Source organism: Lissotriton helveticus, chromosome 11 (assembly GCF_964261635.1).
Source record: "Lissotriton helveticus chromosome 11, aLisHel1.1, whole genome shotgun sequence".
Lineage (NCBI taxonomy): Eukaryota > Metazoa > Chordata > Amphibia > Caudata > Salamandridae > Lissotriton > Lissotriton helveticus.
This window is the reverse complement of record NC_136072.1, coordinates 880,691,140-880,714,767: the sequence shown is the minus strand read 5'-3', so window position 1 is coordinate 880,714,767 and position 23,628 is coordinate 880,691,140. Positions and strand designations below refer to the sequence as shown.

Below are 23,628 nucleotides of genomic sequence, written 5' to 3'. Positions count from 1 at the left end.
CCAGTACAAGTGCTGAGAGTGTCATCCCAAAGATAGAAAAAATCGTTGCTACTCACGGGGCCATGCGTGAGCTCCATACAGACAATGGGCCCCCATTTCAAGGGCAAGACCTGGCCACTTATCTGTCATCTGTCAGTTTTCTCGTCTGTACCTCTTGAGGGTATAGAGGTTACTCCTGTCCTTTGGTCAGACCACTTCCTTGCCAAATTTGTGATCAAGGGCATAGGTAAGTCAGTGCCTACCCCGGCACATCAACAGGGTCGTGTCCATAGGGCATTCCATCAAGTAACCCCAGAGATGCTGGCGCAAGCAGCTGTGGCCTATCCCTGCCTCCTTTCAGGCGATCTAGACAGGGATTTGCAGACCATGCAGGACTGGTTTTTGGACAGGCTAAACGATCTTGCCCCGGAAGTAACATCTCGCCCGACACCGAAACGGGTCTCCGCGCCTTGGTTTACCGCTGCACTGTCGGCTACGCGGCAGCAGTGCAAGGTAGCCGAAAGAGCTTGGCGGGCACAATATGACACTGTTGCCAAGCTGACCTATAAAACGGTGGTCAAGGCTTATCACCGGGACATTCGCCTGGAAAAAAAAGCGTATCTAGCCAGGAGAATTGATGCTGCTTCCAACTCCTGCAAGGAGATATTCTCCATCGTGAGAGAATTCACCTCACCTTGGTCGAACACTTCGGACCAAAAACCATCTGGTACCTGGGCTGCGGATCTTGCTGACTTCTTTACGAGCAAGATCCAACGCATCCAGGAGTCATTCCTGGTACCAATGTCTGTGGGTCAAATTGAACGTGACATCATCACACTGCCACAGGCGGGGCCTAGGGCGACGTTGAGCGTGTTTCCTCCAATCTCTGCTCCGGACTCCCTGGCTCTAATGGGCAATTTAAAATCGGGTTCTCCCCTTGACCCATGCCCGGCAAAATTTCTAGCGAAAGTCGCGGAGGTGATCAACCCGTTGGCTAATCCGCTTTTGAATCTTTCGTTGAGGCTAGGTGTGGTCCCGCAAACCTGGAAGCAGGCGATGGTGATTCCCTTGCTTAAAAAATCTGGCCTAGACCCGAAGGCCCCAGTCAATTATAGGCCCATCTCCCTGCTGCCGGCCCTCATGAAGATTCTGGAAAAGCACGTTCAAGGCGTGCTTTCCAATTTCCTTGAATCTAATGAGATCTTGCACGCCACCCAATCGGGCTTTCGTCCCCATCTTAGCACGGAGACTGCGCTCCTGGAGGTTTCGGAAACCATTAAAGGGGTTCTGGACTCTGGGGGCAAAGTCATGCTGGTGATGTTAGACCTGTCGGCGGCTTTCGACACCGTTCCCCATGATGGTCTTCTCGCAAGACTTCGCGAGATAGGCATACGGGGGACGGTGTTCGACTGGTTTTCCTCCTTTCTTGCCGACCGCCGGCAAACGATCTGGGCCCCGCCTGATTCCGCCGTGATGCCGCCTCTGGGAGTCGGGGTCCCTCAGGGCTCTATTTTGAGCCCGACCCTCTTTAACATCATTATGACCCCGTTGGCGGCACTGGTGGAGTCGCATGGTGCCCAGATCGTATCTTATGCGGATGACACCCAGCTCCTCTTCTCTTGTACGAGAGGAGGCGACTTTGATGGGGAGAGTATTCGGGATTGCCTTGGGGCTGTTTTTCATTGGTTCCATCTAAACAGCCTTAAGTGCAATTCCGACAAGTCCGAAGTACTTTTCTTTGGGTGTGACACTGAACCTGACTGGCAGACTTGGTGGCCACGGGATATGTTCCCTCCATCCTGCTCCTCTCAGGTTGCAAAGAATCTAGGGGTGAAGTTGGATAACAGGTTAACCCTGAAATCTCAGATCCTGGGGGTGTCGGGTATGTGCTTTGGCATCCTCAGGATGCTGCGGAGGTTCCTTCCTCTGTTATCCGTGGAACATAGGACGCTGACAGTTCAGGCTCTGATTGGGTCCAGGTTGGATTATTCCAACATTCTCTACCTGGGCCTTCCAGAGTACTTGCTGCAGCGCCTTCAAGTGGTGCAGAACGCCGCGGCCAGGGCAATCTTCGGCCTTAGTAGGCGCTCCAGTGCCTCGGGCTTGCTGGTAACGTTACATTGGTTGCCCATCCGCAAGAGGATCGCCTTTAAGGCTCTGACCTTGGTCTATAAAGCTCTTCACAAGGGGGGAGCTAAGTACCTCCAAAAGAGACTGGTCTTCTATCATCCGACCAGGTCTCTGAGGTCGGAATCCCTGCACCTTGCTGTTGTCCCTCGGGTAAAGAAAGCGCGCCTTGGCGGGCGCTCTTTTGGATTGCTGGCATCTCAGCTATGGAACTCTTTGCCGCTGGCCCTGCGGGGAGCCACTAGCTTGCTGGCTTTTAGGAAAGGCCTTAAAACGTGGCTTTTTACTCAGTAGCCGCTCTCTCTTGAATTTTTGGCTCACTGCTCTTTTAGTCTTTCATTTGGTGTTATGTTATTATGTTGCAGCTTTTTTTTGCCTTCTCCAATAAAAGCGCCGGGACACTCTTTTTGAGTAGCCGTGCGCTATAAAAATGAATAAATAACATAACATAACATAACATAACATCTCTTGGCACTCGACACCGACGCATCACCCCTCGCTGGCCTCAAGCCAACGGGGAAGCTGAACGATTCATGAGAACCCTGAACAAAGTTATTCGCATTGCCCATGACAAAGGCCAGTCCGTGGAGATGGCCATCTTCACTTTTCTTCGCAGCTACCGGCAAACCCCACACTCAACCACGGGGATAGCCCCAGCCCATCTCCTCATGGGACGAGTAATAACTGACTCCATTCCTCACCATCCCCAGTGGTCACCGGAAGGGGTGAATGAAGAAATGATTGCGAATAAGAGAAAGGCCGTTTTTGCCAAGATCAGTCGGAAGAGAAGGGCGGTAATGACACATTTCAACAGAGGGGATGTGGTACTTCTTCGCAACAGGGTAACCAGTGGAAAGTTCAGGCTGAACTATGAAAAAGGACCATGGCGAGTAATTGGTGTGAAAGGCACCCGCATCACAGTGGCCCGAGGACGGGAGACAGTAACAAGGAACGTATCCCATTTCAAACATTTTCACGGGGAGCCGACGACATCTGATTCCCCAACGCTGCCTGCTGAAACTGAAACTGCAACAAACTTACCATGCCAGGAGCTAACGCCCAGTCCCGAGGTCACCCAGAGTAACACCTCGAGAGCAGTGATCAAAGAGGCGGGGGATGGCGCTGGGGCCCTCGAAAGCACGCCAGATCCGGAGGGGGCCGACATGGAGGCGCCAGAGGCCGATGCTGTCCCAGAGACAGACTTTCCAAGTCAGCGAGGCGTGCAACAAAGGCTGAGAAGAAATCCCACGCCCTCCTGCCGGCTACGCGATTATTTCACGTAAGACTGTTTCATGTAAAAATGCTAATTGCAATGTTGGTGATATGCTCTACCCGTTTGAAGTAGTATTGAGAAGCGGAAAAGGGGTCTATGAATAATTCCATAATAGACTGTCCAACAAGATTGTTGCTGTTGTTATTGTTTTTCTTGTTTTAGGAGGAATGTTATGTTCTGGGGGTATGGTCCGCCCCTGGCGCCAGGGGCGTGCAGTGTTGAAGTCATGTGACCTTGGATAATAAAGAGAGGCCCCGCACGCACGTACGCAGTTGAGAGACGCGCGCACGGAGAGCCACCAAGTTATTCCCAGAGTCTGTCTCAGTTATTTCTAGGGCCACGTGTCAGGCCTAGTTAGCCTTAGATGCCCCGAAGTGTAGGTCCCGAGTTGTTATCCCTAAGGCGATCCTTCCCTACCTTCAGGACACAACAGCAGACGCAAAGGACAGAATGAACAACATTCGTAAGAGGCTGCGAGCAGGGTAGTGGTAGGACTCAGGAGGACATGGAACTGGGCAGTGACGTTAGGGAATGCGCGAGTAGGACACTTTAGAGGCTGCGAAACGGTCGGTCAGTGATGTGTGCGAGGGCACTCTAGTGGGACAGTGATATGATGGCTCGTGACCAGGACAGTGAACTGAGGGCCTGGAGTCAGGCAGTTAAATTGAGGACCCGTGAGCCGTGCAGTGAGGTGAGGGCATGTGAGAGCAGCCGGCATCAGAGGGTGCTAGACAGGCAGAGGCAGTGGTGTGACAGCGTGAGAGTGGTCTGTGGTGTGAGGGCATGAACGAGATAGGGAGTGATGCGAGAGCACGAGCAGTCTTAGACATGATGTGAGGGTGCCTGCGAGCAACACCCGTCAAATATTGATCTGAGGGGATCACACCGTGGTTTAAAGAAAAGTCTAAATATTGCAGTTGGGCCGTGCAGTGAGGTGAGGGTACGTGAGAGCAGCAGGCATCAGAGGATGCTAGACAGGCAGAGGCAGTGGTGTGACAGCGTGAGAGTGGTCCGTGGTGTCGACCCCTAATCAAATTTGAGAAAGGTTTTTCTTTAAGACTTGTTGGATGCACTTCTATCCCAAAATGGAGTATAGTACAGGTCACTCTTACACGACAACAGCCAAAAGCCAGATAAGGCATTAGTAAACACACAAGTATAATGGGTGACAAATACCCAACACGCACACCTTGAAAGGCATTGCAATTCTGCTAGGAGTACTGGTTTAAAGGATAACCGTGGTTAAGAATTCCCACTAGATACAATTCATCTGTCTGGAGTCTTCTCCAGAGCATCCAAAACAAACCTGTGAGATTCTACACCCGCCTGCACATCCATTGGCAATGTCTGTCACTCCTGTCACTCCTGGGGGTAAGAAATTGAACTTTATTACCTTCTTCTTTGCATTTATAGTCACTGAGTATGTTGAAGATTGAAGTGACAGCAGACATCTCCTCCACCTGTGAGCTGAGTGTGTGTGTGTGCGTGCGAATGTGTGTGTGGTTGAACAGAGGTAGGGCTCTGGTCACAAGCTAGAGGGTGATCATCTTGACCTAATATCACACAAACTGCCCGTACTTGTCATTTTAGGCCATGGGTACAGCTGTTGATTTGTCTTTACAGTGACTTTCAAAAAGCTTTAAACCAGTAAGTATTTATTTACACATAAACTGAAGTAAAAGGGAAAAAAAAGCAAAGAAATGTGCGCTGCACGACTTATCTTTAGGGACACCTTCATTTTAAATACATTGTGCACCAAGCATGTAAATATATGGTAAAGGCTCTTACCAATTCGAAAAAAATTATATCTCTGACATTTTTTTTAAATTATAATTTTCAAAAATGAACTTGGAAACATCATGCCCTCCCTGCCTTGACAACAATGCCATCAGCGAGCCAAGAGGCAAATCAGTTATGTGCACCATCTATGTGGCCTCGGTTCTTATTCATGTAACATAATAGTTTATAAAAAAATTGGGGAAATCCACCTCCAGAATGGATTACGACACAGAGGTTACTACTAGAGGCTCAGACCACTTGCTTACGAAGAGAGGAAGAAAGATAGGAAATGCGAAAATAAAGGGAAGAGAGAGTAAATGGAAGAAAAAAGACAGAAAGAATGAGATCGACAAATAAAGACTGTACAGAGAATGATGGAAAGGGCAAAAAGAAAGATAAAAGACTGAATGAAGCAAATAAGAAACTGAGAATGACAGAATAAAATATTAATAAGAAAAAGAAACAAGCATTGGCTGCGAATGAAATAAATAATTTAAAAAAAAACGCAAGTTTTGCGCCCGATGAAAAAAAGGGCTATGCACGTAATGCGCGTGCTTGTGCGCGTGAGGGTGAGCTGATCGCCGCTTTGAAAGCACTTCCAAAAGCGGCTTCTAAATGTCTCGGCCGAGATCAGTGCATGCGCTGGATCAGGCCGAGATCTAAAAAGGTGCATGTAAGCGCAATGTAAAAATACACGAGGCTAAAGCAAATTGTTAGAAATGGGGGTCTCTAGTTGGCAGTGGTATGCACCCTGTCCAAGTAGGGACCCTTCCTTCTATTCAGGATAAGAGAGTTACACACACAAAATATCCCCAGCTCACCTCTTGGTAGCTTGGCACAAGCAGTCTGGCTTATCTCAGAGGCAATGTGTAAAGCATTTGCACATAACACACAGTAACACAGTGAAAACACTACAAATTGACACCATACCATTTTAGAAAAATACAGTATCTTAATCTAAATGCAACACGACCTAAATGACAAAATTCCAACATACAGATATCAAAATATGACTTTTAAAAGGAAAAAATACTATGGGTGTGTCACTTTTGTGACAAAGTACCTGGGATGCGTCAAAAATCACAAGCCAACCATGTGCATGGAATGTGATGCTTCTGTTCCTTACATGCAGGGAATGTGATGCGTCATTCCTTTCTCCAGGGGAAGTAATGCTTTTGTTCCTTACTGCCATACAGGGTCCCTACTGGAGAGGAGGTGATGTGTCAGTCTCGTACTGTGGAGGGAGGTAAAGTTTGATTTCTTACTGCAGCCCAAGCATTGATGTCAATGCGGTGAGAGTCATACTAGCACTGTGTCGGTTTCTTCAGATGCGGTCCAACGATGCATCAATTGTTTCAGCAGCGCAGCAGGGCCTGCATCAGAGTCAGTGCAGAGAACTCGGACTTCAGAGATCGGTGCACAGGACTCGCCGTGTGTCGGTTTTTCAGGCTCACTGACAGCTGTTACGTCGATTCTTCAGTCGCACACGACCATGTGTCGGAATTGTTTCCCGTACAACCATGCAGCATCGAATAAAACAGATGCAAGAAGGGCAAAGCATTGATTTTGATGGTTTCTTCAGTTCTTCACAACTTTCTGTAGCAGGAACAACCTCCAGGGGCCCAGAGCTGGACTTGGCACCACCTAGCAGGTCAAAACTCCTAGCCGTGGAGTTCAAGGAAACTTTGTGTCCCTGAGACTTCAGAACAAGAGGCAAGCACAGACAAACCCTTAGAGATTCTTCTCAAGCAGGTTTCACAGCAAGGTCCAGTCTTTGTCTTCTCTTTTTCAGAATAAATGTAGGTGAAAAGCGCACTCAAGTACTCCAATAGCCTTTTCTTTTATGATATGTGTGCTGTGTTGGAATTGTGCCTGCTCAGCATATGTATAAATCAATGAAAGTGGCCTAGCCCCGAGATGGCAGCTAGGACTCCAACACGCACCAACAGTATTTGACCATATTCATGTTTAAGCAGCCAATTTAATTTTGAACATTTCACAAAAGCAATAAGCAAATTTTCATCATAGAATCTCAAATTAAATGATAAACATATTCAAATCAACATACGAGTACAAAGATATTCACAATCAAACATAAACATTCCAAATTCATTACAACCCAATGCATTTCGGGACACTGGGTCCCTTCGTCAGGGGTTTTCTGTTAGAAAAGAAAAAGGAAGCGTATTCATAAGATGCACAAATATTATGTTATACTTTGTTAGTGTCAAACGGATATACATGTCTTTTTCAGAAGCAGCAACTGCAGGCCAACACAGCAAAGCAACACACAGCAACAGAACAGTACTCCTCCTCACAGCTCTTCAGCTCTTCTTCCTTGGAAGAGGTCCCTCTTGATTCCAGCAGTAACCTAAAATTCTGGGGTTTTAGGACTAATATTTATACCCCATTTTCTCTTTGAAGTTCTTGTAAGAAAATCTCTCTTGCTCAGTAAAAACCAATTCTGTCCTCTCTGGTTCAGCCACTCTCCTGGGGGTGGAGACAGTTTTGTGCAAGGCAGCCACAGCCTATTCAGATGTTCTGTGACAACTCCTTCCACCACTCTAACCCAGGAAGACCCATAAGGACATGCAGGGCACACCTCAGCTCCATTTGTGTGAGTGTCTGGAGTGAATACACAATCAGCCCTTGTGAATCTAAACCCAGACATTGATTCCATAGGCAGTTAGAGGCACACAGAATGATAAAGCATGAAAATTCCCACTTCCTAAATGTGGTCCTTTCAAACACACAATATAAAAACTATCTTCACCAAATTATTTATTTTTAAATCCTGATCAGGGAAACTAAACTCCAAATTTCCATCTCTTCCCAATTGAATGTTACACTAGTAAAATGTTACAAAGCAGCTCCAATGATCACCTATGGGAGAGACAGCCTTTCAATACTGAAAAACAAAATTGGCAGTATTTCACTATCAGGCCATGTAAAACACACCACTGCATGCCCTACCTTTTACATACACTGCACCATGCCCATGGGGCTACCTTTGGCCTACTTTATGGATGACTTACATGAAAGAAAAGGGAAGGTTAGGACCTGGCAAATGGATGCATTTGCTGGGTACACATGGCAGTTAAAAACTGCATGCAGAGGCACAGCAGTGGCAGGTCTGAGACATTTGGAAGGCTACTTATGTGGGGACGCAACCAGTGCTGCAGGCCCACTAGTAGCATTTGATTGACAGGCCCTGGGTACAAACAATGCATTTTACTAGAGGCTTGCCATTAAATCAAATACACCAATCATGGAAACAATTTACAGTAGGAGCGCTTGTACTTTAGCAATGGATAGCAGTGTAAAAGTGTGCAGAGACACTAAACCAGCAACATGAAGTCCGGCATACCCTCAAAAACAGGAGGCCATAAAGCAAAAAGAAACGGGATACATGCCAAAAGAAGCCAGGTCTAACACAAATGTTAACAAATGATTCATAGTAAGGCATGTGCAATAAACTACCCAGCGACAACGGAGTTGATTAGCGTCATGGTCAAGTTGTAGCAGCAAAGGACATATCTGGACAATAGGGTCGAAGATGGAAACAGAAGTGGGAAACAGAAAAACAAGGTAGGTCATTACCTCATTTACTTCAATTCAAGTTTATAGTGTGTACTTCACCTTTTTACAAGATTCCATTACAGATTCCACTACAGACCTGCCACTTAAAAACATTTTGGGAGTAGCCACTGGAGGAATATGCCAAATTTAAGTTTGCATATGTTCCATTTCTAAATATGAGAAATCCTACCTTGTGGATAACAAGGTGTACTTACAGGTGACTTATTAATACTTAAAAGCAGAGTTTCCAGTCTATCAGAAAGGGTTATTTTGCCAGGTTGCAGATTTTTAGGCTGTTGTTGTAAGACTACACATGGTGGGCTGGAAGTCATGATTTGCAGGCCCACTCTATGGATGGCATAATAGCTGCTGCAGTCCACAGGTGGCACCTGGTCTACTTTCTGCACCATATACTAGGGACTTTTGAGTAAGTTAAATATGTTGAATGACCACATCCAGAGTCATTCTCAACTCCCGCCAAATGCATCTACATCACCCCTCACCTCAAGAAACTCCACTGATTACCCATTCAGAAGAGGTGCTAATTCAAGATGACCATCCCCCAAAAAACCCTGGGTCTGCTGAAGAACGCTCTTTCTCCTAAATCACTGCAAAATTCTTCATAACCTCCTCTTTCCAATCTGGACCTCATCCTCCCTTCTACAATTCCAGAAGGACTTAAGACCTGTCGGTTCTACTGAACTCACTTGAAGCAGCAAATCCCTCAGTGCCTGGATAACCTGGTGGGAGATTAGCCCTGGTTTATAAATCCTCTTTGATTGCAGGGAAAAGTTACGCTCTGAACACGCTTCATCAGGAAATCACTGGATGCAATAACCAAAGAGTTCCAGGGGTCTTCCAAAGTGGAGCGTCCCACCAGAGCTCAGAGCACTTTATCATGCGCTGTGGGCAGAGTCCCCTTCCAGTTCAAAATGAACTTCCCAAGGAAAAACAGCGCTCACCACACGCTGAGCCCCAAAGTCACTAGAGGCAGGGTTGGGCCCAGGAAGGCCAGCTCACAGGGCCCTCAAGCAGAGGGGAAGTCCTTCATGGCGATTCCTCCTGACCTTGAGTGTTTGTATTGTCAACGCTCCGTCCATCATCACCTTTGGTTTTTCTTGATTCCTCCTGACACCCAGCAGTCCTCCTCAATTCCAAGTCAGGTCAGCACAGCCCGCCTTTCATGGGGTCACAGCCCCAATATTGATATCACAAGTGTCTTTGTTCTTCCCCTGGCACGGGGCTCTGTGCCCATTCCAAACCAGTTCTGGGGGGTACTTACATGCATCTTTTCACTTGCATAACACCTTTATTGTCAGTGTAGGTTCTGGCCCAGATGCACCACAGGGGGCGGAGCCAGCATTGTGGAAGGCAGGCACAGTCCTATTCAGGTCCAGGTGCTACTCCTCCTACTACTCGAAATGCAGATCAGGCCAATTTAGCCTAGAGCTGACTCCCCCAGGCCCTCTGGAGCCACTGCACCTCCCCAGCCCCTCTCATCCAGAGTCAGACAAGCAATACACAACAGGCAGGCACAAAGACACATAGCACACAGAAATGCCAATTCTAAAAGTGTCATTTCTAAAATAGTGATAATAAATCTGCGAACACCAGTGCTCAGCATTTATCACCACTATTCCAAACATACCAAACTTGATCACGCCACCCCTCTCCTATCAGGAATTACCACGGAAACACATATCAGGGAATCTTCAATCTATTCCTATGAGAGGGCAGCCTCACAGCAGTGAGAAACCAAATAGGCTGCGTGTCACTACCAGGACATGCCACACAGTTATGGCACATGTCCTATCTTTTACCTACACCACACTCTGCCCGTAGGGCTAGCTAGGGCCTACCTTAGGGCCGACTGATTTGTAGTAAAAGGGGAGTCACAGACATTGCAACCACTTTATGTGCCAAATCACAGTGGCAGTGAACTGCTTGTGCAGGCCCTGCAATGGCAGAGGCCTGACAACAGTGTTGAAAGTCTGCTTTGGTGGGTGGCACAAGCAGCACTGCAAGCCCACCAATAGCATTTAATTTACTGGCCCTGGGTATATGAGATACCACTTAACAAGTGTCTGATAGGTAAATGAAATACGCCAAACAGGTGTAGACCAGTCTTACCAAGTTTACCATAGAGAGCCCATGCACTTTAACACTGAACTGCAATGATAAAGTGCCCAAAGTGCAAAAACCACCAACTGCAGGTCAGAAAAATACCAGGAGAGCAAAACGTTATGTGATGACCCAGCAACCTTAGTGACATTTTTTACAGCAAGCTTTGTTTTCAAGATCACTTCAACAAACTAACCTCTATCTGTTATGATGAAGGTTATGAGACATAACCCACCATTCACTCAGCTCTCTGCTATGCAACTTCTCAACCAGGCACTGATTGTGAGCAGGCTGAATTACACTAATGCTTTATTTGTTGGGCTCCACTCATTCAGGATGAATAAACTCTAACTCCACAAAAAAAGAATGGAGTGATCACCCAGATTTTAAAAAATGCGGGCTTCTCAGTTATATCACACGTGTACTACAAAGAGGGCAGGTGGCTCATCTCTAAAGTAAAGAGAAGGGATCTATAATTCGTTATAGTTAATATACATGCTCCTAATGGCAATGCTGTTAAGTTCTGGAAAGACCTAGACAAACATCTCTCAGAACTCCCAGACAACTTGGGCGTGATTCTGGGTGGAGATTTCAACCTCTCAATGGATGGAAACCTTGACAGTATTTCTGCTCATACATTTATAGGCAATAATTCACACAAACAGATGAAACTCTGCTGCAACACCAATTATCTAAGAGACATATGGCGGCAATACAATCCCACAGGATCCAACTATACTTTTTACTCAATTCCACACCATACCTTCTTGAGGATAGATCATATTCTAATGAGCAAACTCCTTCTCCAACTTGCCCACAGGCCAAAAATAAAACCAATAGTGGTTTCTGACCATGCTTGCATGTCCATGCAACTGTCCCTCAATGACCCAACCCCTCCAGACAATGGCAATTGAATGACAAACTATTAGATGACCTAACACCAGAACAGAAATTGCAATCACCATTAAATACTTCCTCAATGAAAACCCCCCAACGACACTTCCCCCACCATAAGATGGGATGCCCTCAAAGCTATCCTGAGAGGTACATTGATGCAGCTCATCACCACTAAAAACAAAGATATATCTAACCGTCTCAAGGAACTGGAGTTGGAGATCTGCTCTCTAAACTAAGATACAGCAAAGGCTCAGCAGCCCTTAATAAACTTTGCTCCTTGCAATATGAGTGCAATCAAATCCTGAGTCAGAGGGCATGTAAATGGATTGATGTAGTGAACGTGGAAACACTCTGTAATAGTAATGGAGCAGGGAAAACCTAGGCCAATTACCTCAAGTATACTAAAAACAAAACACTCACAGCCACAATTAAAAAACTCTAATGGTGTGATTACATCATCAACCCAGGGTATCCTTGACACTTTCAAGTCCTTTTACTACAATTCTAATACCCCCACATTACCTACTGCAATTAACGACTACCTGCAAACCTGCCATCTCCCCAGGCTACCAGAACAAGACTGCTTCAATATCAGTAAACCTGTCTCCGAAGAGAAGATCAGTTCTTCTAGACAAACTCTTAAAATGGGAAAGTGCCAATCCCGGACAGCTACTCAGCAAAAGATTGATAAAGGCCTTTAGTGGCAAGATTGTGAGACTTCTCTATTCATTCTCCCACCACTACTCCTCCTCAGGGCACATCACTGGCCTGGAGATGGAAGCCACAATTATAGTAATCCCCAAAGAAGGGAAAGACTCATTAAACATTGAAAATTACAGACTGATCTCACTCATAAACATTGATTACAAAATCTACACTAAAATTGTAGCGCGTAGAGTGGAATCAGTTATTCAAACATGATGGAAACTAACAAAAAGGTTTTCTCAAAGGAAGACTAGCCACTGATAACATTAGAACATTCTGCCATGTCTTCTCGAAGGCCAAATTGTCTCACTCCTCAACTGTGGCCCTCGCACTAGGCACAGAGAAGGCTTTTGACAATGTCTACTGGCCTTTCCTGCAAGGCATTCTCTATAAATACAAATTTGGATATGATCTTATCTGCATGATTATGGCCATTTACTCCAACCTGAAAACTAGAGTCAGAGTCATTAGGCACCTTTCCCAACCCTTCAATCTTTCCAATGACACTCTCCAGGGCTGCCCCCTATCTACCCTACTTTTCCTACTTGCCATTGAACCCTTAATATCAAGATTTAGGGATAACCTAGGTATTCCGGGCATCAACTTCTGCTCCGATAGACAAGTGGTGGCAGCTTATGTGGACAATGTCCTCTTGTTCACTGAAGACACCAGACATGCCATCCCAATTGTCATGCTAGAAATAAAGAGATATTCATTAGTGCAGGGTATTCTCTCAACAAAGATAAAACTGAAGTCTTCTCCGTAAACATTGATTGCACTTCAGCGGTAACTAGGGGTGTCGGTCTACAGTGGTAATCAAATCGTATCAAGTACCTTGGCAATTGGTTTGGTTCAGATCTGGAACACACTGTGGATATCAACGAGCAGAAAATGCTCATCAAAATCAAAGAATTCCTTAATACATGGTCCCCAAAGAACATCACTTGATGGGGATGGGGACACTATAAAGATTATGATCACCCCTCAAATCAATTTTATCTCAAGTATGCTCCCCATCACACTCTCCCCAACCTTGTTTAAATCAATAGATAAAGCCATTTCTGATTTTCTCTGAAAGAGAAGAAATCAAGACTTTCCATGAAAACTCTGAAGAAGAACAAGCTCTCTGGACGCTTTAACCTCCCGGATAATATCCAATATCAAAGGGCACTTCAGATCTCACAGGGCGCATGGTGGCTCTGCTTACATCAGGGCTGCTCTTCCCCCTTGCTTGCTATAGAAACTGAATTAATCTACCCTATACCTCTCTCCTCCTCCCTTAGAATACACAAATCTCCCCCTAGAACACTCCAAGTACATCATTATAGATATGGTTGCCTCTCTTCTAGTACTGGACAAGATAAGAGCACCACACATCTGGGCCCACCAAAGCCTTCCTCTGGTACAACTGTGCAATCAAATTAGGAAACAAAACAATATACTGGGAATCATGGACTAGGAAAGGTATTAATTCAACAAATGGCCTTGGCTCATGTGTAAACCCCATCCCATACCCATCTTTGAGGAAGAGTTTCGATCTTCCAAACATAGACTTCTACAGATTCCTGAGATTGAAAGGTACAAAGCTGAATTCTACACACTACCCAGACCTACCAGAAACACTTAGAAAACCTAGAAGATAGTGCTACTCTGACTTACTAGTTTACAAACTCCTGGAGACCAACAAAACCTTGTCATTTATCTAAAAATGGGGACTACACATAAATTCATCATACCCAGCAGATTTCACAGACAAGAGATGTGGTAGTATTTTGCAGTCCCCTTTCTCTGCAGACTACATAAAAGGGGTCTAAGAGATTTGGAACTTTGCTGGAGATGAGAGGCAATCACAGGTGACCTACGACACATGTTTCTTAACTGGAAAATGTGTCTCCCGCTGTAGTCTAGAATACAATAATTGACACAAAAAATATCAGGGTCAGCAATAGAAATGTACTCCTTGATGACCGCGCTAGACTTCTATGCTAATCCCCTTTTCCTCTGAAATTACTGGAAACACTGCTCTGCTAGTTGATCTCCTTATGTCATTGGAGACTAAACCTATACTTGCAGATGGGAAAATGACATCCCCAAGCTCCTTTGACAAATGGTAGTGATCCAGCGAAAGGCCAGGATAAATATTTCACAATCCACTTATCATTCGCAATGGGCCCATATACACGTTTAGTTTTCCTGACTATTTCGCTGGGTGTCAAGTTTTATTTCACTTTGAGCTGACTTAGTCAATACCCAACTAATATTCACAGATCAACACTCTTCCTTTGGCCAATGGATCATTAGTCGAGAAGTTGATGGTGATATTATTAAATTTATTAATCTGTCTTATAACTTTCGAATAAATGATCACAGACTCCGAGTAAGATTCAATACATTCTAATGAACACTCGTTTGTACAGATTCACATAGCAAACTCCATCAACTTTCATGGGAGTGAAAATTTGTCTAACAATCTCAATGCATTAGGAGTGATAGAGGAAGAGAAAAAAGACACAATAGTTTATACTTTGCAAAGAATATGCTCAATTTTAAGATATAATGATAATTACCTAGGTGAAACGAGAGTCCCAACCCCTGGCCAAAAAGGATTGGTGGAGGTCACCTGATTTAAGAGTCAGGAGACAAAGACTATAGGACAGGTGCAAAATAAGATTATACTTACTACACTTCTCTACAACCCGATTCACTGGAGTGCATCCCTCTTACACCCTCTCCCTCATCGATATTCTTCAGAAAATCTTTTAATTCTGTTGTTCACAACAGCAGTAATCGCTCACTCCTCACTCAGCATCAACGTCTCTTCATAGCAGCTATCTCTATCTTAGTCTTAAGTCACTCAAGTTAATTTTGCATGTCCATTCCTTAAAGGTTGCATATATCTGTGAATCATGAACTGTGATTGGGCCGGGGCAGGGGAGTTCTCATCACCTCATGCGGTCATCCCAAAATTCTTAACTAATTCTTTGTTTATTAAACCCTTCCCACTTAATTTATTACATTTTTCAGAACACTTCCCTTCACATGCATTCACGAAGCAGATAGACACAATTTTAAAATAATTTCTTCAGTTGAAGAACTTTTCCAAGCATCTGTCCTTGATTCTTGGCAACTGGTCAATGTTCCAGTCAGCAGGTCATTCCCAGATTTTAGTGCACAGACTCAACTAGCTTTACGTTTCACCCGCTATCTTTTCTTTTGACTTAGCACATCAGGCCAAAAACGTTCAGTATTGACAAAAGAATCATAAACAGATGTTCATTTCTCAAATATGTTATCATCTCTGTTCACCTCCCCCTTCTACTCTATCCCATGTTATTTTCTTCTTCGCTAAGCGAAAGCATTACCTGCGGCAGCTCTTTTAAATTCAGGCAAGCATGTGCCAAGCACGCGGTACCTCGAGACCTATGGTTAGTGACTCCTTGCGCATACGCGAGAGTTTCCCTCTCACATGGGTTAATCACATGGTTATTACACGGTATTAGTTTACACATGCACAAGGCGATTTTCGGTTTCAAGCGGGATTTCAGTTACGTGGCACATTATTCTTTGTTATTTAAGCAATCAGTAAGCCTATTCCCCATATGTGAATGTCGTGTGTATATTAATTCTCTTTCATTTTTCTACTTCTACTTGTTAGTACTTGTTAACGAGAGGTTGATTCAAGCAAGTTTCTTTTTTCTGAATCCTTGCTCCATCAGTAGAACTTACTGTGCTTGATCCGGGGCGCTTACAATGTACTACATTCTAAACTACACACTTATGCCAGACCCCGATGTCTATTGGATGCTTTACACAAATACCTACATGAAAATAAACCACTCAGAATTTGCCCCATGACTTAACCCCACTTTAAAGACCAACAAAGGCCTCCCCCACCTATTTTGGACTCATGCATTCGAATAATGGCACCCCCAGTGCTAAGTTTGAGTCCATCATAGAGTAGCCTCCTATCCCCTCCGTCCCCCTCTCTTGTCTGTTTCTTTATCCCTCTCTTCATGCTGGCATTTCCTATATTTCTCTCTTCCTCTATGAGCCAATCTATTTGACAAGTTAGACTCCTGTTCATTCAGGCTCCATAACACAGCATTGTTACATTTTATATTTCACCCTGCTTATGGTCCTTGGTATATCTTAGTAGGTCTCCCAACAAACTCATCAAGCCTAGTATTCAATGGCATTTCCCACACCAGCTGTGCTGTAACAAGAGTGTATGAGATACTGTTGTCACTTAATTAGTCCTTTATTATGAAAAAAAATTATATGAACAAAAAATAAAAACTGATACAGAATGCTCAACCAGGCTCTTGATGGGCATGCCTAAACAGGCCGGAATGTCCACACAAGTTTGAACACTTTACATTGGCTCCATGTCCAAAACCATTACCTGGTAATTATGCTTTTTTCATAAGGACATTTTAATACCCTCCCTCCTCCTAACTATATCATTTAGTTGTTTATCAACTGCAATCAATATAGATGGTTTGGTTCTTCTACAGCTAATGTGATCTCTGTCACCAGGGTCCATAGAGCATGGCTGGAAGGCTGCTTTCCTTCTATTCAGACCACCATGACCTGTCTTTGGCCATCCGTACAGAGGCCCATCTTTTAAAATTCTGTGAATTCCTAAAAACATATCTTTTTAAAACAGAATCTTTAGATTTCTTTTTTCTTTGTCCTTCTACTGTATATTCTCCCTGTTGGACTTGGTACTTTCTACTGGGTCATCCCAGAACTGACCTGTTGTTGGCGGTTTTATGACTCTGGACACTTTACCACTGCTGATCAGTGCTAAAATGCATGTGCTCTCTCTTGTAAACATGGTAAGATTGATCTACACCTGTTTGGAATATTTAAATTACCTGTAAGTCCCTTTTACTGTGGTTTCCCATATGCCCAGTGCCAGTAAATAAAATGCTGCTAGTGGCCTTGCAATGTTGCTTGTGCCACCCATCAAAGTAGCCTTTCAAACCTGTCTCAGGCCTCTGCCACTGCAGGGCCTGCGCGCTGGTTACTGCCATGGTGACATGGCAAGTGGTTGCCACGTCCAAACTCACATTTTACTGCATATAAGTCACCCCTAAGGTAGGCCCTAGCTAGCCCTATGGGCAGGGTGCAGTGTAGGTAAAAGATAGGACATGTGCCTTAACTATGTGGCATGTCCTGGTAGTAACAAACAGCCTATTTGATTTCTCACTGCTGTGAAGTTGCCCTCTCATAGGTTTGCATTGGGAATTCCCTGGTATGTGTTTCAGTGGTAATTTCTGATCTGAGAGGGGTAGCGTGACCATGTTTGGTATGTTTGGAATAGTAGTTATAAAACCTGCTTATTGGTGAAAGCAGATTTATTATTACTATTTTAGAAAAGCCACTTTTAGAAGTGTGGGTTTCTGTGTGCTCATGTGTCTTTGTGCCCTGCCTGGATGTGTATTGACAGTCTGGTTTTGACTGACTGGAGAGAGGGGATATGCATTCACTGTAGACTGTCACAAGGGGGGTTGAGGTGTGTCCTGCCTTTCCTGGGTGACTTAGCGCTAGACTGAATTGACCTTGGCAGAATTTAGAGTAGCGGCAGGAGTTTACCTTGCACCTGAATAGGCCTGGTCTACATTTGGAGTGGGGGGAGGAGTTGCACCTGCACATGAATAGGGCTGTACCTGCCTTCTACAATGCTGTCTCTACCCCCCTGTGGTGTGTCTGTGACACCATGCTGTTGAGAAGACACTGGGTGGACATGTAACTGGGAATGCTGCTAGACAGCCAGGAGGAACTGCCGTGGGACTGGATCCCTCTAAAGCAGTGTTCTTCAATCCATTCCAGGGGGGGCGCGCACTCCACTCGAATCTGACCTTTGTTCCCTCTGTCCGTGCGAGTCTTCTTAGGGGAGGAGAGATCGACGGGGCACGAGGTGCCCGTTCTTTTGTATTGTTAACTCTCCCAGGAGGGGGTTAATTCACAGAGCTGACTGCTTTCACAGCAGTGGGAGGCAAGGAGTCCCCTCTGCTAAAACCGAAAGCAAACAAACAGACACGCTTTCGGTTTTAATAGATAAGACATCTTGCCTCCCACTGCAGCTGAAGCTGTCAGCTCTGTGAATTAACTCCCTCCTGGGAGAGTCGAATGAGTCTGTGTGCTGCTGCTCGCGCCTGATTGCCTACTGTGCGAGCTGTGCTTTGCTACCAGCACCAGCTTAATGCTCAGGTATCTTCAAACAATGCTCTCCTGATGTCACTCACTGCATCTAAGGGCTGGAGAACATCACAGTTGAGAGTAATGTTGTTCTAACTGCATTCAAGGACTGTCTGGGTGCTCTTGAACAAGCCGTCTGTGGAAGAGAGTTCTACCTTCGAAACTCGTTGATGTTGTACTGGGTCAGTAGAATATGCTGTGACTCCGACTTCTGCAACACAGAAGATATGGAAGTGCCTGCTGTAGACGAAACCCCAATGGAATGTAAAGATTGTTTCACTGACCAGTCCTTGGACACCTGCACATCACCCGGAGAAGTTCAGTGCACCGGGGAGCATACCACCTGCGTCAGCTTCTCTGGATCAGGCTCCATACCCGGTGAAGCTGCAATACAGTACAGCATGGCAGGATGTGCTACTCAGGATTACTGTGAATTATTTCACCTACCAGCGACCCAAGTCTACAGTTATGATTTACAGTGCTCACCTGCCGAGAAGCTTTGAGACCATTATTGAAACCTCTGATGCAATCACACCCTAGCTTAGTGATAGTCTGTAGGAACATTCCTAAAGCTTTAAAAGCTCCTGAAATACAGAGTCTTATCTTGTGAAGAGGAACAATGTAATAATGAAGCAGATAAACTCATGTCAGCCTGAATTGTCATGTTTTAGTCTATGTATATTCTGCCAATAGATATAAATACAAATTATATATCATGTCCCAATGTTGACATGTGATACCAAGGGAGTGTAACACACTGCTGCATGCTTAAACACTAGCTGACTTTGAATTTCAGACTCATTCAGTTTTATAACTTCCTTTTCACCACTAAACACAGTTCAATTCTAAATCTGTACCAGAATCTAATAGAAATGTTTACCCTTCTGTCTGAGATGCAGCAGGAAGTTTTGGAACAAAATATTGATAATCAGCCGTTGGGGCTTGACCTTGAGTTAATCCTTCTTCCTTTCCACATTGAAGGCCTTCAGTGACCACTCTCAGGAGATTCCCAACTATCTAACCAGCTTCTGTCAGTGAGACCTTACCAAGTGCTTCCAGACATTCCTGCTTTGTTTCTCTTTCTTAGCCTTAGAGGTGAACACCTCTTTGCATATCAGATCATGGAAATATCTACCAGCTTGTCAAAACCGAAGAATGGAGAGTATCCTTAATTGTAATGTGCTCTGTAATCCAGCAATTGGCACTCACAGCGATCACAATGCGCTCACACTGATCACCATGCACTCCCACCATTCACCCGCTCACCCTGCACTCACACTGATCACCACATTCTCACACCTTTCACCCACTAACCCTCCACTCACAGTGATCACTCTGTACTCACAATGCACTTGCGCTGTTCACCCTGTACCTAACCCTGCAGTCACACTAGCACACTACTCAACCTGCACTTGCGACACTTCAATCACCTGTCCCCCTCACTGTTCAATCTCACTCCAATAAGCCCACCACTAACCATACATTCATTCGTTCCACTCTGCACTAACATGCGCACCCAAATTCATATGGTCGCCTTACTCACCCCTGTACACAAGTCATTTCACCACACCCACTCACAAACCTGCAGTTTACTAAACACTTATTGTATTGAATGTTATTCGCTGAATATGCCCGGAATGTGCGCGTGGCGGACGAGTCCAGAAATTTCTGTCAGGGGTGCGGGTGCCCCAACGTCTAAAAAAATTCAGCTGCGGGGGGCTCAACCTACAAAAGTTTGAAGACCTCTGCTCTAAAGTATGGACATGCTACCCTGAACTAAGGACTGCTACTCTGCTCTACGGACCCCATATACTGGCCTGCCTGCACCTGGTCGGTGTGACCCAGTGCTTTGCACACAGCCCATGGTGAAGCGCTCTGGAATCTGGTGGAGCGATCCACTTTGGAAAAGCACTGGTACTTTTATTTGGGGGAATTTCTCCCTGTAATTTCCTGGAAGGAGCATGTGCAGATGTGCATTTCCCCCACTGAAGATGAGGAACGAGAGGGGAGAGCTACAGCACTGGAGGCGTTCTCCCTCTCCCTCTGGTGTTCCAGGCTCCCCTGTTAGTTTGCGGCAGCCGGGGGCTCTGCTACGTGGCCCCAGGCTGCCAAACCCTGCAGAGACGACAAATAATCCCAGTGCAGAAAATCCTCTGTGTTACCCAGCAACACCCCCATGACTGCGGGTGGGGCCCAGCTGAGGTGGAGGGCCAGGCGAAGACAGCAGAGCCAACTGGGACTTTGCTCCGTGACTGGTTCCCCATTTTGAAACAGAGCGGCTGCACAGCGTGGTGCGCGCAGCCACAGATCAATGAGCCAGGGCAGAAGGGCCTGGCCTACTGGAGGCTTGTGAAAATGAGGGAGTAGAGAGGCTGGGCTGTTGGACCCCAAGGAGGTCTCAGGCAGCCAGTAATAATCTGACTCACGCGGAGTACGGTTGAGTCTGATTACTGCTGGCAGCTGTCTTGGGCGATTCTTTATCTACACTTGGGGGGGACAAAGGAAGTTCTCTCCGCAGTTTTTTGAGAGTGTGGGCGCCCTTCCCGTATGTGGGAGGCCCTACCCAGGAGGGCATTTCCAGCTTAGCGGACCGGACGGAAAAGAAGCCTCCATGGAGGCCCCGGTCTGGCTGCGCCTGTTGGAGCACCAGACAGATTGTTGCTGGGGCACAAAGCCCTATGGTCCGGTATTTACTGCCATAGCAAGTGCGCGGCAGTAGGAGTAGAAACTACTGCCTCTTATGCCCTGATGGGGGAATGTGTATAATGCTGGCACCACATGGGTGATTTCAGTGTTACTCACAATACCCTTAGTTGCAGTTCATGCTCCGATGGTATGAGTCCTTGGTTTGCCTAACAGTATCAGGCTACCAATTATAATGTCAGGAAGATGCATTTATGTACAATGTAAGTAATGATGTTCTTCTAATGTGTGGCTTCTACGAGCATTTACCGGAGCACACTAACTGTGTTGTCATGACAATTGCCCAATTGGTAAAAAAAATTTGATTCCCTGTGAAGTCATGACAAGTGCCTATTGGCAGAGTAATGAATGTGATCATGTTCTAAAGTGTTTTGATGAACAATACAAATGATATTTTTACATAACCTTGTGTGGAATCTCATTTGTGGTGTGCCTAGTGTGTCACCGTTGTGTGCGTGTGTTGCGCAAGTGCATTACACATTGCCTCTAGGATAAGCATTACTGCCGTGCCAAGCTAACAAGGGGGAGCAGGGGTTATCTTCAGTCTGTAACTCCCTTGCCCTGACTACAGTGTTGGGTTATGCATAGCCTAGGCAAACAGAAACCCCATTTCTAACTCATCAATTCTGGTATTCAATGTCCTTTCTCGCCCCAGCTGTGCTGCAACAAGAGTGTATGATATACAGTTGTCACTTAATTATTCCTTCTATATGAAAAGAAAAATTATTTCAACAACAAATAAAAGCTTTAACTGATACAGAATGCTCAACCAGGCTTTTTGATGGGCATGCATAAACATGCCAGAATTTACACAAGTCTGAACAATTTACATTGACTCCATATCCAAAAACGTTGCCTGGTAATTATGCTCTTGTCATAAGCACATTTTAATATCCTCCCTCCTTCTAACTATATCACTTAGGTGTTTATCAACAGCAATCAATGTAGAAGGTTTGTTTCTTCTACAAATAATGTGATCTATGTCTCCAGGGTACATAGACCATGGTTGGGAGGTTGCGTTCCTTCTATCCAGACCACCCTGACCTGTCTTTGGCCATCCGTACAGAGGCCCGACTTTTAAAATTCTGCGAATTCCTAAAAACATATCTTTTTAAACAGAATCTTTAGATTCCTTTCTTCCTTGTCCTTCGACTGTATATGCTCTCTCACATCCTGCAGTGCCAGGACACCCTTGGGTATCAGTTCACTTTATAATATAAAATACAAATACCTTACCAGAAATCTTTCTGAAAAATGAAACAACTTTAAAGTCAATTACTGGACTACCTTAGAGAACGTGTGTGATCAGGAGCTCCCTAGATAGGAGGCCATACATGTATTTACCACAATTGTTGCCTATTTTTAGTAGTGCTAATGGGTATTAGGAATGGTGTCTTAAAAGAAATACATTTTAAATAGATGTCAGTTCAAGATTGCAGTGGCCTTAGACAAAGTTTATCTATGGCCATATGAAGGTGCTAGAAAAGAACAGATAATTAAACCTTAAGAGTTTCTAGCAATAAACCATTAGGTAGGTGAAAAACAAAGCCTACTATATTGGTGGAACCTGGTGCAATATGTTCTGCATCAATTTTAAGCTACCAACGGGACTCTCAATATGGACATGGTCAAACCCAGTTAATACCCTCTATGTATTAACTCAAGAGCTCATGAGGTTCACATCTCCATGGGTGACATTCTACTGGATCACTCCATGTGCTAATGGAAGACTAATGTTGGTCAAATGCCTTAAATCAGATGTCCTTCTGGTAGTTGGAATACTACAAAAAATCATTGGAGTCCAAATCTTTCAAACTCTAGACCAGTAGGTGCAGCCTCCAGTATGATGTGGTGACAAGAAGAAGGATCTCAAATGAGTCGTCCCGACTGTCACTCCCCTGTGCAGATTGATCCACAATGCCATATATGAAAAAGAAAACACTAATCTCACACATGGGAACCAAAAAATAATCAGATTTTAATTCTGATCTATTTCCGGTAGGGGAGGGAGTGGCCAACTCTCAAACTCCCTTCTCCTCTTTACTCCGGGAACCAAGTACAGAAGCAAGACTGAAGGGTATTCTGCAATTATAACACATACAATTACGGGGGACCCTAGGGCTAGTTTTGTGACCGTGCTCTGGATACACGCCCTTCCAAACATTTACAACAACAAGAGTACCAGAGGGTCAAGATAGTAACAAGGGATATTTGGATAACGGCTGAGAATTAGTACCACTAGCTATATCCCAACTCTCCTT

The 23,628-nt window shown here is 45.0% G+C and overlaps 1 pseudogene; it reads left to right on the top strand.

Moving 5' to 3' along the window:
- The first annotated feature begins 3,992 nt into the window (after window positions 1-3,992).
- On the top strand, window positions 3,993-19,167 carry LOC144790909 (phospholipase A2 inhibitor and Ly6/PLAUR domain-containing protein-like; annotated as a pseudogene).
- The last annotated feature ends 4,461 nt before the right edge of the window (window positions 19,168-23,628 follow it).